Source organism: Kryptolebias marmoratus, linkage group LG2, assembly GCF_001649575.2.
Source record: "Kryptolebias marmoratus isolate JLee-2015 linkage group LG2, ASM164957v2, whole genome shotgun sequence".
In the NCBI taxonomy this organism is placed as follows: domain Eukaryota; kingdom Metazoa; phylum Chordata; class Actinopteri; order Cyprinodontiformes; family Rivulidae; genus Kryptolebias; species Kryptolebias marmoratus.
Window position 1 is genome coordinate 24,274,972 of NC_051431.1, and position 12,757 is coordinate 24,287,728.

General features: G+C 43.2%; 1 protein-coding gene across 1 annotated transcript in view; it reads right to left on the bottom strand.

The window, feature by feature from the left end:
- The window catches only part of numbl (NUMB like endocytic adaptor protein), a 77,888-nt gene that overhangs the window by 57,630 nt on the left and 7,501 nt on the right, over window positions 1-12,757 (bottom strand). The gene's annotated exons all lie outside the window — the stretch shown is intronic.

Sequence of the window (12,757 nt, forward strand, 5' to 3'; positions counted from 1 at the left end):
TCACACAGTCTACAAGGAGTTTCTTCAGAACGTTAACTTCACAGTCAGTCAGCAGACTTTGGGTCGTAATTTTCACCAGGAGCTAAACTGACCACATCCATCAAACTTTCTTGTCCTTTGGGAAGCTGAAGAATGACTCAGCTGTTGGGAGTTTTTGGTCGATTTTACACAACTGAGCCATTTCACCCCCACACTATCTGTATTTTCCCCTTACTGCCTTGTTGGCATTCCTGTGTTTCACACTTCTGAGTGATCATGGAAAACGCCAAAGAGACCTTAGTAATTTTCTGAATCTTAGATGATTAATTTTACATTAGCAAAAAAAATTTTTTTATGAAATACTCTGAAAACAAACACCTTTTATGACTTTCTTTTGATTTATGTTACCTTCAAAACACTTTTCAAACGTCCTATCTCTTCCAGCGATCAGTCAAATGCATGTAATCTAACATTTCTTTTTTTTTTATTACAAACATACTCTCTCTTTTGAGTGGGTTCAGTCCCACTAACCTCGTACATTCGCTGGTGAGCCGACGTTCAGCCGGGGAGATGTGAGAGTCGCTTCTTTAAAGCGGTAAAACTGTGCCGCATCCTTGTCTGACAGACCAGAGTAAAAAAAATCTTTATGCGATGTCACGTTTCATCAGCCTGGAGTATGTGTGGGTGGCCCCATGAGAGAATGTTTAGGTTGAAAAGATGTCCAAGTCAAATCGGGCTGAAAGGGAAGGGTTTGTAGACGCCTAAGACCCCATCTGCACCAATCAGGATAAACCTTTTAAACTAATATTTTTTACCTTGTTTGCTTTAACATGTCTCTCCGAAGTACTCCAACAAAAACACTGAAACACTCATACTGCACCACCAGGTGGAGGTCAATAATATTGACGACGTATCAAAATATAGAGAAAGAACCTTCTTGGCTTGACAAAAGAGCTTTATCTTGATTATTAACCATTTCAGAGCATGATCACAGTTTGACAGTGACACTTTTAAGATAAAGGAAGATATACATAAAGAATAAAAAAATGGTAAAAGCAGCTCCATTGCTGTTTTGGTCTCTAGGTAACAAAGTGCCACTGGGAAAGCATAAAACAGGTTCCTTTATCATGTTTCTGAAAAGCTGCGTATCTCGAGACCAAATGGATCCAACAAAAACAGAGGTTTTAAACATTTCCCCTTTTGGAAAAGCGAGAGGCGCTAACGCAGCAGTAAAGCTCTGTTTTTATGGGGCGTTAATCTGGTTAAGTGTTAAGTAGAGGTTTGCATTTAGCTAAGGTTGATTTTCTTTTTTTTCTTTTCAAAGCCTACCAAAGCAGGGTTCAGCATTGAATTATTTCACGAGTTTTTCTTCCATCCAGTTTACTGTTGTTATGGGCTTTTTTATTTATCAAGATAAACAACCCAACAAGAGTTTATGAGCTTCAAACTTTGCACACTTCAGTTTAGAACCAAGAAAGCTCCTCGGGTGAGAAGCAAAATGTCGCCTTTGATTCAATTTGTTATGAACCCAGCAGTTTTCTGTTTGTACTTTTTTTATTTTATTTTAGAAAACAATCCACATGCTCCCCAAGCCCTAAGAATTGTATTTTATTTTTACAATAATCATAATAACCAAACTGCAAAATTAGAGTCATGACGGGACAGAATTTCTCCTAATTGAGGCTTTAACTTGAGCTGATCTGTGTCGTAAGGCTTTGCCTGCTAGCTGACAGGTCTTAAACCGTCAACGTCTGAAAACCACCACAGAACCGTCACAACACGTTCTGGATCAAAATAATGCAAGAACTGCACCGTATTAAACCATCTTCCAGCTGAGCTCAGCTCTCATTGAGCCAATTAGAAGAGCAGGAAAGTCCCTGGAGTCGAACTTCGGATGTGTTTATTTAGGACACAACTGCGGGTAGAAAGGTCTGCTACACTGTTCCTAAATTAAAAATGTATGCTTATATTGTTTACATCTCCTGTGGAAACACATTTGTTTGTAAATAAGGTTTAATGATGCTTAGCTTAGATGTTGATGTTCAGCACATCCCTTTAACGTTAAGAGTTTCTCGGTAAGTGAGTAATGTTAAAACGACTGAGTATGAATATTAGATCGGGACAGAGTGGATTAGATAAATAGAGTTCTAATCAGATTTACAAATGAAGACCTTAACGACTTACGCATGCCCTGATAGCAACGAGGAGCACTTCACAAAACCTTCCTAACTTATTTTGAATTTTCACAACAACAAACCTACAGTGTACTACAGTGTACAAACCTACAGCTCCAGAAAACACAAAAGTGGCTTCAACTCAAGTCAGCTTTACAGCCACTGAGCCGCAACTTGCTGTGGTAGCAGCTGAGCATATACACCTACAACTGAGTAACCTTCAAGATGGCTGCCACAGCAAATCAACCTCAGCCAACACAAAAAGATGGCTATGACCTAATCAGATTGGCAGATATTGAGAAAAAAATATGGTGTGGGAGTAGCTGAGAGTCATTCACAACACATACTCTGAGGTGTAATGGAGCTCGGGAGATGTTCCAACATATCATGAGACACGATTTACGTAGAAGTCCTTCACAAGGTTTGAGCTAAACAGCTATCATTCTGTTTCCTCTCAGCATAAGATGATCTTAGTTTGAAACTCTAGTTTAAAAAGATGGTTGGGGGGGAGGGGGGATGTCCTCTGATGGGCAACTTTACTCAGTCACGTTGTGATGAGTTTGTTGACTCAAGTTGCTGAAAAGTCCTATTCTCAGAGAATAACTCGAACTGGAAACCGTATTGTTTGTCAGCTCGGAAGGCACACAAGTGCACAACACTCATGAGAGGCAGGAGCCCCAAACTTTGCTTTGTGAACTGGAGCCTCAGGTGGGGTTCTCTCATGTTGAAAAAAAAAAAAAAACAAAGCACGGTGGGATTTGTCAAGAAGCCTGGCTGTGAAAGAAATGAGCGCCGAGTGCTTCAGACCGCGGTGTGATGGGGATGTGAGACAGTATACATAATGCATGCCGGGGGGTCGGCTTCTCTTCACTCGCCGCGCACCTCACCGGGCCTCTGAATCATCGCAGGGGCATGGAAGCACGCGTGCTTGTCACAGCGGCCGCATCAATAACGTGGGGGATCAGGCAGCGGGACACGGCGTGGATGAGGAGGCGGCGAGGACGGCACGGACACGCCGACGGCACGCGTGAAGCGGCCCCTGCGCTCCACAGTCAGACGGGATGCCATGCAGCTGCCCTGTGGGCCTGGGAGCTCCGTCCGTCAAAGCAACTCCCCAGAGGACAGGGCGGGCGAGGAAAAGCAGTCAGCACGTCAAGCTGACTTCCTTCCCCACCGTGCTCCACAATCAGCGAGCCCGAAAAGTCGTTCTACACAAAACACGTGCGAAAACAGGTAGAACCGCTTTGTAGCCAAGCCAAGTGTTCATTAAACTGCAACCTGATAGAGTAAGAAGGCACGCCGGGTACATCCCCACCCCCCCAAAATAACCTGAGTATGAACTGGCTGCCATGATGTAAACAACAAGATCATCTGCATATAAGAGAGACAGGAGAGCTGGGAATACTTTAAAGCAGGTTTGAAGCTGAATAAGGAGGTTGTGATTTCCTTCTGGCTCTCAGGAATGCAGAGGAAGAGCAGAAACACATTCCCCTGTGTGCGTTATTGGATGGGTAGCACATAAACACACGCACACACAGGAACAGAAAGTCTGGACTCTGTTGTGCTGGTCTCCCTGCACATGTCAGGCAGCCATCTGGAGAACTGGACAGCCCTCGATGCAACTGAGTCAGGCTGTTGTCTCGCCCCGCGGCCATTTATTTCCCTTCTCTTCAGTACCGCTCATCGCCTCCGCCAGCCCCTCTTTCTTAGTCACTCTCTGTGAAGCCACTACAGCTCTGTTATTTTGGAAACACGAGAGATGTCAGGAGATGGAGAACACGCTCACAATCCCTCGGACATATTGGTGGTACGCGGTGAAAAGGTAAAAGAAGAGAAACCAATCAAATCAGAGTGTTCCTACTACATCAAGTCATCTCCACATTGACATCAATATTCCTTTCTGATCCCAGGTGAGAGCAGACAGGCTGTGAGACAACGTACTTCCTGTTAGAGGCTATGCTGTTCAGAGTCTCCTCCATTAAGTTATGACCAGATGAAAAGAAAGACTAGGCTTGATCCTGGGTTGGATCGTGCTTGAATGGTCATTGCAGAGTCTGGTCAAAGACACCAAAAGCCTTCTGTTGTTTGCACTGATCATAAAGCCATAATAGCTGTCAAAATAGTTGCTTTTTGCAGTGTTTTTTGGTTTAAATGTTTATGCTTCTAACAGTTTCTACATCATTAAATGATTGTTTGGGGGTTAATGTAACTCAAACTCATCAGGGTTTTTGTAAAGATTACATTAGAAAGCCGTAAATACTCCTTCCCTTGTTTACAACTAAATTTGGCAAATCACTTCTGAAAATTCTACTACAAGGGTTCAGTACGGCTCGGCACAGCTCATTTGCATGCGACCTTCGTCCCGACTTTTGTTTTACCGCTCTCCACCTGCTTGATTTCCTCCCCAAAATGACTCCACTTTTGTCGACTCTCATCCTCACAGCTCTAAGCTGAGATCTTTCCCTTTTGACCTTTGATCTGGTGTCTCTGATTTCATTGTTCTCCCTCTGACTCCGTTTACTTCAGGGGGTTATTTTATCAACTCAGTATCTGTCGCGTGCCAAGACTGTCTGAAGTGTACACATTAATGTTCAAATGTAAATAAACAACTCATAATTGTTGGCAACGAAACCCGACTCTGCTCATTTTTTACAAATTATTGGTAGACTTTTAGTCGTGAATGATGCGTATTTAGTGTTTATTTTTATCATATATGATACACCTAAACAACAAATTCATATCAAAAACATTGAAAACTTTGACAGCTGTTATGGCTTTAAATAGCTTCAACTTTGAAAAATGAAAGAATGTGAATGTTTTTTGGAGTTTTGTTTTTGCCTTCCCTCCCAGGGCTTGATTGTGGTTCTAAAAGAGCTTTGTGATCATAATATTTTGGAGAGACATAAAACAAGAAAGAAAACACAGGGGTTATGGTTCTACTGGTACTTGAGTTTTTACATCACTGAAACAGAAAACAGATGAAAAACTACCTCATTTATTTCTGCTGTTGGTGGTTAACCATACTCTGTGCAATCAATATCTCTTGTGCTTTTTCAATGTCAATTAGCTTCCTTTAGCTTAGCTAGGACTTTTTCTAGGGGCCACATGTGTAAAACGGATGCATGAAGGTCGAATTTTCTTTTCATCCAGTTTTCAGAAACCTGTATTTGTATAAATCTCAATCATTTCAAGTTCATACTCAATATGAACCCTTTTTTTTACTACAAAACAAACACACAGATGAAGAAAAAAAAATCATAATGCAGGGATGAGCTCTGTAAGTTCAGAGCAAAGGACGCAGATATGGGACGTAAACACACTCAAGCTCCAAACAAACGGATACAGTCCTCTAATACACCAGGAGAGGATACAGACAACTATTAGACATGGCTGAATTTAATTATAGCAATAAATCCACAGATGTATTAGTCTATCTTTTTAGTTTAGCTTTATAAGAACTGGCTTGCTTTAATGTACATTATATTTTAAAGTATCTACATTGATATGGACATTCAAAGTTCTTATTCACCCTACATAAAGGACACCTTCATTAAGGCAGAAACCACATAGTTTTTGTGTGTTGGTTACAAGTGTAGCATCAAACATCTAATCTGGTACATACAAATCCTTAGGTTGGCCGTTTGTATCGCTACATGTAGCGTCACTGGCACAAAGATGTAAAAACAGCAACACTATCATCAATTTTATCGGTTTATTTAAATTTTTTAGCATACAAAATATAAAATAAATCTTAAGAACTGGACAGTTTTTGTTTATATTGAGCAGCTAGCTAGCTATCCCTCGTTCAGCCTTAGGGCTGATTTAAGCTAAGCTAAGCTAAGCTAAAATGGCTGCTGCTTGTGGCTTAGTTTTAAGCTCCCATATAGTGGTATTTTTATTTATTCAAGCGCAGTTTTGTTCACAATGTTCATGTCAAGACACCATTTTTTTAACCTCTTTTATTATGGTATTCACAAATGGAAGAGTGTTTAAAAAGTTCATGTAGCTAATACGTTGTGACGTGTTTGCTAGCATAGCCATGGACTCATTTTTTGTGTTGTAGTTTTCTTATCATGTTTGTCCGTTTATTTTTGTAATTTTAGCAGTTGTAACTATAATTTAACTTCCCAATGACTTTTCATTATAACTTTGTGGTTTTTATTGTTTTGTTTGGGAACACTTGGCTTGCTAAATTGGTTGGATGCTGTGCTGATTAGTTATACACAAATTAACTTCACTTTATGAACACAATGTCTTTTTTTTTTGGAACTTTCTATATCATTAACACAAGCTCCAAGTTTCACTGAAAACGGTATCTATCTTTCCAACTAGCTTACAGCAAGAAAATGTAGAAGCCAAAGCCTGTTTGCCCTGAACGTTTTGTTTTAATAACCACTGTAGCTTAATCACACTTTGAATTTCACAGCTGGGCTTCATTACAATTATTGCGATGCGGCTTGCTTTTGAATATTTAACTCCCAGCAATTGGTCTACTGTGACTTTGCGGGTATAACTAATACCAAACTACTCTTTTGAAGATTGCGATATAGTTATTGTTGCAGTCTGTCTGTGTTTGTGAAGGTGAACACAACACAACCTGGGAGAGTCATAATATCAGAATTACAGAGACCAATTAATTATGGGTCAGCAAAACTGTGTTGTCCATCACTCCAGGAATCAGTATGTAGTGGATCCTGCTGATTTCCTACTTTATTTACTCAACATGTAACTGTGGTTACTCGGCACATAATAAGGTACCCCTGCTCTCAAGTAGTGCCTGAAATGCACCAACAGCTGATTATCCTTACTGACTTTTTAGTATAGTGAGTGAATGAATGTATCTAAACAAAGACTGACTAGTATTATGTTTTATTTGCGTTTAACGCTGACTATAAAAAGGGCACCATGTGATTTAAACGCATTTCACATTTTGGAATTCCATCAAATAGGACAGATGGAAACAGGGGAGCGGGTGGGGTGCTCAGGTTTCAAAGTAATTGTGCATTCTGATTCTGTTTGGAAAGCATTTCACCGGGGCCTGGGGTCCTCCTGTCTCTGTCTGCACTCCGCTTTCTGGACCCATTCTTTCCTAAGAGCCATGAGTGCCCAACGCAGCACGTGACTGGCCGCACAGACAATGAAGGCTGAAGCCGTCGGCTGATTTACAGAAAACCCCGCGTGGCTCGCTTTCCACAGAGGAACCCTGAATTCCTACTGGACTTTTTGGGCTTACCGGGCAGACCGGCTACTCATCTTCCTACAGTGTCGACAGACAAAGGCAAGCCTGTTCCTGTGGGAGCCAGCAGGCTGAGCCTACCACTTCCCCTCACTAAGGAGAAGGAGGGAGGGGGGGATGAGATGTGAGAATCGAAGGAAGGGAGAAAGCTGTGATAGAGAACACGCAGAAAAGAAGAAGGCAACAACTGATCGCTGCAAGAAAATTGGATCAAGATAAGGAAGATTTAGGCAAGATGAATTAGAGATAAAGTGCAGCGTAAAGCCCTGCAGGCTGGGCATTGTGTCGTTAACTACCGCTCCTGTGTGCAGTGACCAACAATCAGCGGCAATGGGCCATTGTCTTGGCCTTCTCACAAGGTATTTGCCTGAGCTTCTTGTCACGACAGAAACAATCCACTCTAAATGCTAACACCATCAACAGCCTCCACGTCTCGCGCGCTCGGTTCTTCCCACCGCCCCCCCCAACACGGGAGGTCGACCGCGACTCGCCTGAGAAACAGGACACCTCTTCCTCCTCCATCTTTACCCTGCTTTCATCCCCCTGTTCGTCTCAGCAGCACTTACAATGGCTCCTCACCTCTTTCCTCTTGGCCTGCAGCCTCACCCATCTGCTCCTGCAAATAGCTGCTGTCACGTGAAAAAGCCGTTTGGAAGACTTAGCTTCTCCCGGACTCGTTTCCCCAGATCGCTCCTTTTTTCAGCGTCTTGCTGTAAAGGAGCCATCAGGAAAGAGCTTTTTTTTTTTTTTTTTTTTCCCCCAGCAGGCAGATTAAATAGCAGCGTTCGCTCATTTCATGCACGCATTCACACAATCTTTAGGACTTTTGAGGAAGCAATGACGTAAATGTGCCAAATATCCAATTACAAATGTGCTGTTGTGTTGATAAGCTAAAACCATGGGCCAGTTTGAAGCTAATATAAGCAATAAATTCAGTGTTTTACCTAAGAAATTCAGAAATGCAATGCTCATGGATACATGTTTTTGTCAGAAGTCAAATAAAATCTGTAAAAGATTTCTTATTTGTTGTACAGCCTGAACCGAACAGCCTAAATTTAGAGAAATTGAGTATAATCCTGACCTGATTGACGCACCAGTCAGACCGATCTCAGGAGCCAAAGTACAGCTCTAGCGCTGTAGAGACGGGTTGAAGACACCCGCAACAAAACCGAGACGAGCCTGTGACTACTTTGAGTGGAAATTCGTCGACGAGCCTCCTACTTTTTCACGCGTCCGGACGACTGAGGCTAAAGACAGCAGCGGCTGTTGAACTTGCCTGGTCTTCTTTTAGCCTCCTGCCTTCGAAGCGGCTCACTCGCAGACGTGTTGGAATAATGAGTTACAGAAAATACGCCGCAGCTGATCCAGATGGGAGTCGGCGGACGTCCCATTACTGCAGCAAGGCCGGCCGCTCTCACACACCAGCTGGAAACGCTTCTGCATTTACAGCACAGCCACTGTTCTGTCAGCCAGTGACTTTACTTCACAGCGTTTTTGTCCTTAATAGCATCAAACGCCCCAAAAGGGACTTATGTGTGTCAGCGATACTTGGCACAGGTTGTTTCTCATGTAGCTAATCAAATGTTTCAGTCTTTTAAAGCATGATATTTCCGCCGGGCTGTGGTTTGTCTCCATCCTCAGACCACTCTCTTTTATTCTTTGAGGTATGCAATATGATTGCATATTTATCCTATTCTAAGGACTGTGGGCCTTGTCTGAAATGGGATCGTTCCCACCTCCTGTACATGAACAGCTGGGACAGCGGGCCACATCTGGCGAGCAGATGGCCACCATGAGCAGAAAGGCGCACGATAACAAAAGGAGGGAAGCCAGGCAGACGTACGAGGTAGCTGAAGGTGGGCAGTTCCTACAGAAACAACGTGTGGAATGAAAGAAGTCAACGGCAAGAAAAGATTTAGAAAGGGAGGAATAAAAGAAAGCTCAACTTAGCGACATTTTAAGAAATAAGTAGAGTGAATTGTGATATTGGGGAGGGAACAATGAAGTTAAGTGTCACAGGAAAGATGGAGAAGGCTGTGACAAAGCAAGAATTTTAAAAAAAAGAAAGGCAAAAGTGAAGAGAGATGGACTGATGTTGGCAGAGAGAGTCAGATGCTCCTAATCAGCTGCGATGCTGTCAGAGCTCCTCTCCATAGCAACCATGAGTCACCGCAGCAGGAAGAGAGGAACGTTTCAGAAGCAGGGAGCCGCTCCAACGCATTTTTTAAATCGTTCACGTTCTGCTTTACAAGCAAGCCGCCGTGAAGGGGAGCAACAAGTTGGGTCGCGTTGCAAGGAGCTTCGTTAGCACGAGTTCTTGTTTGGCATCAGCAGTGAATTCTGGAGGCAACGTTTACAAGTGGCAGATGAATAATGCTCAGGGTTTTTTTTTTTTTTTTGCATTTGTTGCTTTACATCACATTGACACAATAAGCAGAATAATTAACACGGTCTAACTCCTGACCTTAACCTTACTGAGATGCAAGCACGTGGACAATGTTGGGCTAAATTCAGCTGCAGGCTTTTCAGTCCAGCATCAAGTAGTACAAAGGATTTCTAAAGTATTAGCACCAAGTTATCTGAGGCTGGTTAACTGATTGTCAAGATTCTCAGCAACACCAGTATTATAACTACATAACAATAGCAGGACAAAAAGGAATAAACAAGTTATAATCAATCCCACCATGTTTAATTTCTGAAGCATTGACTCATGGGAGTTTTAACCTGCTAGTTATTTAGCTTCCTGTTGTGACTAGCTTGCTGCTATCGTAGCAGCACAGCTTGAGTTAGCGTAGCAGTGCTGCGCTAATTAGGTAAAAACCAACCAACAGGCGGAGATCTGGTGTCTGTTCTTTGTATTTCTGTCCTCTATAACAATGTTACAGCGTACCTCTGCAGACAAAAACATTATCTGCTGCTGCCTGTGGAAAATTAATGTTAACTCGCAGCAGCCTTCAGCCCCTCACGTCGCTAACAGCATCGCTAAGGACCAGAGGATCAAACAAGTCACTGTTTTACAACCAGGCCTCAAGTCTTACTCAAGTCCCAAGACCTGTTTCTGGTCCTGAACTTTTAATTTCAAGTCAAAAACAAGTCATTTGACCAAATATGTAATTTATTTCTTCTTCTTTTTCTTTCAGCTGTTCCTTTTTCAGGTGTCTCCACAGCGAGTCGTCCTCCTCCATCTAACTCTGTCTTCTGTGTCCTCTGTCCTCACTCCAACTCCCTCCATGTCCTCTCTAACTGCATCCATATATCTCCTCTTTGTCTCTTTCCTGGCAGCTGTGTCTCTAACATCCTTCTACCAATATACCCACTGTCCCTCCTCTGCACATGTCCAAACCATCTCAGTCTGTCCTCTCTAACTTTATCTCCCAGTCCTTCAACCTGTGCTGGACCTCTGATGACCTCATTCCTAATCCTGTCCATCCTCATCCGTCCCAAGGAGAACCTCAACATCTTCAGCTCTGCCACTTCCTGTTCTGTCTCCTGTCTTTTTGTCCGTCCCACTGTCTCCAAACCAAACAACATGGCTGCTCACACCACTGTCTCGTAAACCTTTCCTCTGACCTTTGCTGCCACCCTTTTGTCACAAATCAGTCCTGAAACTTTTCTCCATCTACTCCATCCTGCCTGGACTCTCTTCTTCACCTCTTTACCACACTCCCTGTTTTCCTGGACAGTGGACCCTAAGTCCTTGAAGTCCTCCATCTTTGAGACCTCTGCTCACATAATTATGTCATTTATTTACAGAGTAATAATATTCAATTTCCAGAAATGATAAATGCTTCTGGGTAGCATGGAGACATGGTGGTTAGAGCTGTCGCCTCACAGCAAGATAGTCACAGGTTCACCTCCTGGTCTTTCTGGGTGGAGTTTACATGTTCTCCATGTGCTCATGTGGATTTTATCCTAGTCTTCCGGTTTTCTCCCACAGACCAAAAACATACATGTAAGGTTAACTGGTAACTCTAAAATGTCTCTAGATGTGAGTGAGAGTGTGAATGGTTGTTTGTCTCAATGTGTCCGTGTGATGGACTTGCGACTCCCGCCTCTCACACAGCGACTGCTGGAGACAGACACCAGCTCCCTGCGACCCGGAATGGAAAGAGCTAATGGATGGAAAGAAAATGGATGGATGGCTGCTTCCTAAAGTGTGCAACCAGATACGGCTGAACCAAAGTCACGAAGGTGCAGTCAGTGTGGATATTTCAAAAACATGAGCTTAAAGATCAAGCTTTACAGTTCTGTTTGTGTAGTTGTGATGCACGACTCTTCATCTTGTGGCATTCCTGCTAGGCAGCGGGATGTTTTTTTTTAAGCAACAATTATAAGAAGAGGCCCGGAGGGAGTGCAGGATGTCTGAAACGTCTGTGTCACGGACATAAAAGAGATGGACGAAGCGTCTCCTCCTCCTTTCACCGGTCAAAACAGAAGTCAGCCGGATCTGCTTTTTTTGGGCGCCTCCGTGTTGTAAAGAGTCTGCACACTCGGGATGTGGGGCTGTGCGGCTGTGCGGCCTCGTCTGCTCCCCCCCCCAACACAATCACTGTGCTTTTTAGGCATCAAACTTGCAATTGACTGTATTAGAAAAAATTTGTAGGTGTACGCGAGTCAACTAAAGTCAACTTCTTCAATAAATAATCTAAGGTGTAATTTGGATTTTTTTAGTCAAGCAAATGTCCCACCTCTAGTTATTAATGCATGTCGATGGGTGGTAAACACGAAAAATCTGCTCTCTTGACGTCTCAATTTGGTCACATCGTGAGTCGGACAGCTTTAGTTTCAATTTGCCGAAAGTGAGAGTAGATTGAAGAAATGTTTAAGTGGCCCACTTTTTTCAAGCAACACATTTTGGTTTGATGTAAAGTGCCAAGTATTTTCAAGTCAATTTCTTCTTCTTCTTCTTCTTCTTCGATTGGCTGTTAGGTGATTGGTGTTAAAGCCCAAGTCTGAGTCATGTGACTTGAGCCCACGCCTCTGCTAAACACTGCTGCAAAACCTTTCAGTTTCACGAGTACGACGTCAAGACGTTCACCTCGCTTTCGGGTCATTTCGTCAGCCTTTTCTTCATGTTTCGGTTCCACCGTGAAACTTTATTTTCACGAATAACACGACACTCCTGGTCAGAGATGGATGCGTTATCAGCAAGATAGACCTCCTTCTTGTCGCCCTGAACGACACTCACGGCAACCCTCACATCGTCACGCCCGTGTCTGGAAAGAGCTCGGTCACTGGGTGTGTTCTCCGATAGATGAAGGCCGGCATCGGCTGTCTGTGCCAGACAGGCCTTCAGAGCATCCCGGCGTTCGGCTAAAGAGATGCACGCCACTTTAAGTGCTGTCACTGGGCCCTCCATCCCCCCCCC